Source organism: Mastomys coucha, unplaced genomic scaffold, assembly GCF_008632895.1.
Source record: "Mastomys coucha isolate ucsf_1 unplaced genomic scaffold, UCSF_Mcou_1 pScaffold14, whole genome shotgun sequence".
Taxonomy (NCBI): Eukaryota; Metazoa; Chordata; class Mammalia; order Rodentia; family Muridae; genus Mastomys; species Mastomys coucha.
The window spans coordinates 4,263,690-4,268,257 of NW_022196896.1; the positions used below are offsets into that span (position 1 = coordinate 4,263,690).

Below are 4,568 nucleotides of genomic sequence, written 5' to 3' on the forward strand. Positions count from 1 at the left end.
GCATCCATGATACATCCTTGAGTAATAAAAGGAATTCCACCTGAGCATGTGGGCTGAAAGCAGACAGGGCTGTGCTGAGAAGGGAACCTCACGAGGCAAGATGGATGCCGGGAAGGTGAATGCTATGACTTCTTCCTTCCTTCCTTCCTTCCTTCCTTCCTTTCTTTCTTTCCCTATCTCTCTTTCTGTCTCTCTTTATTTCTTATTTTCTTTCTTTCTTATTTTCTTTCTTTTACAAACATAATAATACAGAAAGACTGAAGATATTCTGGGTAAGAAAAAACTGCCTGGTCCAAAAGTATCAGGGGAAATAAATGCAGTATTACTACCAAGCCAGAGCTGATTACACCAGCAGAACACAGACTCACTGTAAGGCACTGATTGTAGGGTCTTAGAGACCAAAACCAATAGGTGCTCTACCTTCCAATATGAAATGTCATCGGGTTTGTATAAAGTCTACACCTCTCTTTCTAATGTGCTTCAAACCATCTCTAAATTACTTATAATTCCTAATGTCTTATACAGGCATAAGTTGTAGAGATGGATGTGGTACATGTCAGTAATAAATTTGATGGCCTATAGCTTAGGCAGAAAGTAGGGGGTGGAGCATCCTATAGGAAGGTGGATTCTGAGATAGCAGCAGGCCTGGGGAATTTGCCTGGGAAGGTGTGATGAGACAGAAGCATGTCCTTGAGCACAGGTAACCAGCCACGTGGCAGAATGTTGGGTAGTATTTATGTTAATTTACAATCTAGTCACAGAAGAACCTAACTATATGGCCAAGGTATTTGTAACTATATTTTGCATCTGAGTCTTATTTCTGGGAGCATAGGGCTGAGAGACAAAACCAGAATATAACTTCTACACTAAGTTTTCATATTGTTTAGGGACTGATGACAAGGGGAAAATCCCAAGCCAAATTTTTTTTTTCCAAAAAATACAGACACACACACACACACACACACACACACACACACACACACACATATATATATATATACACATAGTTTTTGAGTCAGGATCTCCTGTAGCCCAGGCTAGCCTCAAATCACCATAGAGCTGATCTTGAACTCTTGATCCTCCTGCCTCCACCTCCCAAGTGCTAGAATCACAGGTATGCAGCACCATGCCCTATTCATGTAATACTGAGGATTTTACCCATGGCAAGTAATCTACCAACTAAACGAGCAAAGCAAAGCAAAACCAAACGACACACAGATTAGGGCTGTATTCTCAGTAAGATGTCCCAAGGCAAAATTCCACAGTGTCTCCTAAGTATGACACTTGTATTGGTTCCTTTTACGTCACTGTGAGAAAACGTCTGATAAAATCAGCTTCTGGTGGAAGAAGGTTGTTTGACTCACACTGACAGGGGAGAAGAGGCAAAGACAGTCATAGCTAAGTGGCTCTGCTCTCAGGGACAGGAACAAGAAGCAGTGGATCTGAAAGACCGAATTTAGAAATTTGGAAAAAGCATGTTAATGGAAATGTATTAATGTATAACCTTTACTTAAAGAAGGCATAGGAAGTCTTTGTAACGAGCCAGGAAGGTGGACTGGTCAGTTCCAGGAACAGGATAGCAGTAGTGGGTTCCTTTGGAATTTTCCATTGTTCTCTTGTTACGTTTCCTTGGTAACCCTTTCACCCCCCCCCCCAGTTTGTGATTTTTCCCTTTAAATACCCGATACTCCTAGTGCTCGTGGTCGAACTCCTCTGGCCGGCAAGGTCACGAGATCGACCCCGGTACTGATATCCCCAATAAACCTCATGTGATTGCAGCAAGATCGGTCTCTCGTGAGTTATTGGGTGGTCATGTCATCCCGAGACTTGAGTGAGGGTCTCCCCAGCTATGGGGGTCTTTCAGATCTTCATATCTAGGTACGTCTGGATACAGACAGATCGAGGAGCGTGAATAAGCTGAAACCCTACAGACCTGCCCCCTAGAGGCCAAAATCCTCCAGCAAGACCTTTTGTCCCAACACCTTCCTCAAGAACAGCTCTAGAGAGCACATGAGTATGCTAGGGACATTTCAGAGCCAAACCATAACATCCGCCATGATGTCAGGGGCCACCAAGTCTCTGAAGGGAAGAGAAGCTTGGGAGCGGGAAAATATGTGTATTTTTGTGTGTGTGTATTTTTTGGAAAAAACTCAAAAACTCCTACGAAACCAGGGACGTAAAAAGAGTTTAAGAGATTTAAAATATCATCTTTACTAATTTAACAGGGGTAGGGGTTAATGGCAGTTGCGTTTCCAAGGGTGTGTGCTAAACAGTTTCCTGGCATACAGATCAAACTTTGAGACTGATTGGCAAAACTGTCACGGGACTAAATATCAGGTGACAGTTTTCTGAAATGATAACATGTTTAAGTTAGTGAAAACGTAAGTAATTGCTTCCTAAAACCTCTGCCTGAGACTAGTATGCCGCCTGGCACTGTAGAGAGCCTGGGCATCCGTGCCGTGTACAGTCAGAGGGAAAGGGTGCTGCTGCGGCTAACCAACCCAGGCGAAGCACGCAGCCAGCACCTCGCTGAGTGCTCTCAGCGGGATCTGGTAGGAGCACCACTGAGCCACCTGGAGCAGTCCGTGGCGACAGGAAGAGCTTTGGCATCGGGTCTGGTACATCCAAAGTTAGACAATGTAGAAAAGCAAGTGAGGTGTTTGTGTTTGTGTGTTTCAAGGGCTACGTGCCTCTTTGTTTCCTTTCTCTCGGGTTTTTTCCTCTACTTGAGGGTATTGGCTTCAGCTCTGTTCTTCTGGCTCCGAGGAACCAGACTAAGGAGAGAGAGTTGAAATGCCCCACACTCTGTTCCCCTATACAAACAGAAGTCACTATGGAAAGCGACTGTAGACAAGTTAGGGAAAATATGAGCAGAGAACGCAGCACTGAACCCTGTAAGAAAATAGCACCAAAGACTTTGTTAGAAACAATTCTTACTGTCGTGATTTGAATGTGTTACTTAATCCGAAGTGTTGAGATAGGCCATTTAAAATTAGATCAGGGCCTAGAGGCTCTGCTCTCCTACATGGATTACTGATGCAAAGAAAGAAGTGTGTTAGTTTGTGGGATTAGACCCTGATAAAAACTGGAATTCCTTCACCTCTCTTTTACACATATTTCCTTCCGCTTTCCGAAGAGGGCTGATGCAGCAAAAAGGCCCTGACCAGTGTGTAGCCCTCAACCTTGTACTTTCCTGTCTCTAGAATATGTGGCATAGGTTTCTGTCAGCTTGACACAAACCTAGATATAACTGGGAAGAGGAACCTGCACCGAAAAAAAAAAAATGCCTCCATCAGCCTGGCCCATAGCAAGGCCTATAGAGCATTTCCTTTATATTGATGTTGTGGGTGGTGCCACTCCAGAGCAGGTGGGCCTGCGATCCATAAGGAAGGAGGCTGAACAAACTATGAAGAACAAGCCAATAAGTAGCATTCTCCCATGGCCTCTGCTTCAGTTCCTGCCCCTAGGTTTCCATGTTGATTTCCTGCCCCAACTTCCTTCAGTGATGGATTGTGATATGGAAATGTCAGGCAGCTCAGCCCTTTGTTCCCCAAGATGCCTTTGGTCGTGGAGTTTTGCTTTTGGTTTTGGTTTTTTGTTTTGTTTTGTTTTGTTTTGTTTTGTTTTTCCATCAGTAGAAACCTAACTAAGATGGGAACTACTTTACAAACTATTCTTTATAAATTACCCACGCTCTCATGGTCCGTTATTGTTTCACAGAGCACACTTAGACACTTAAGGAGAGAAAAATGAAGAAAGGGAGGTAGTGAAGACCCACAGAGGAGACTGTTGCACATTAGCAGCTACTAGCACAAGAAGCAGAGCCAGGACGGGTGCAGCGGCAGAGTCCCCAGGCATGGTCTCTACAGGAACAAGTCCTCACGTCCATTAAACCTCCTATGAAAAAAGCCTGAGCCAGCAACCCATGCCCAGCTGTGACCCACCCATGCCAAGGGAAATAGGCAATGGTATAGGAAGCACATCTTAGAGTAAGTATTGGAGAAGCTGGGACTGTCAATCACATGGGCCTATTTTCTTCAACCGAAGGAAATAAACGATGCTTGCTAGCTGGGCATGCTGGAGTGACGTGGTCAAACTTGGTGATCCTTTGCCATTAGGAGAGCCTCCACCTGAATGGCCCCAATATTCTGAGCTTTGTCTCTCAGTGAACAGAACACATCCCTTGGTAAGAAGCCCTGTGTACTGTGCATCCTCCACTAATAGAATCTATTTTTGCTCTTATCATGGATCCTGTCTAAGCCCTAGCCCCGAGCTCTGTTTATCAGCCAATAGAATTCATTCTTATTGTAAAGGTCACCAGTGCTTCACTAATTTGCAAATGGCATAGCCTGCCTGAAAGCTTTGCTACAAAAAGTATCAAATGGAGACTTTTTACCCAAAGTTCTACTCTGTTTAAATGTGTATGGAAAGTAAGCCATGAGGTGAGTCTCTGGAAAATACTAACCCAGTGGCCGCAAAGGTGGCACTGAGTTTCATCTCCCCACCAGCTGTGAGGCTTGCTGGGTCCTGAAAACAGTGAGACAGAGAGAAAAAACTGAACAACTTTC

The 4,568-nt window shown here is 44.3% G+C and overlaps 1 long non-coding RNA gene across 2 annotated transcripts in view; it reads left to right on the forward strand.

Annotated features, from left to right (window-relative positions):
• Positions 1-2,452: 2,452 nt before the first annotated feature.
• The window catches only part of LOC116088980, a 5,728-nt gene continuing 3,612 nt past the window's right edge, over positions 2,453-4,568 (forward strand). For both annotated transcript variants that reach the window (XR_004118082.1, XR_004118083.1), the window contains exons 1-2: positions 2,453-2,618; positions 3,721-3,989. This is a non-coding gene — a long non-coding RNA (uncharacterized LOC116088980). The remainder of the gene's footprint in view (positions 2,619-3,720; positions 3,990-4,568) is intronic.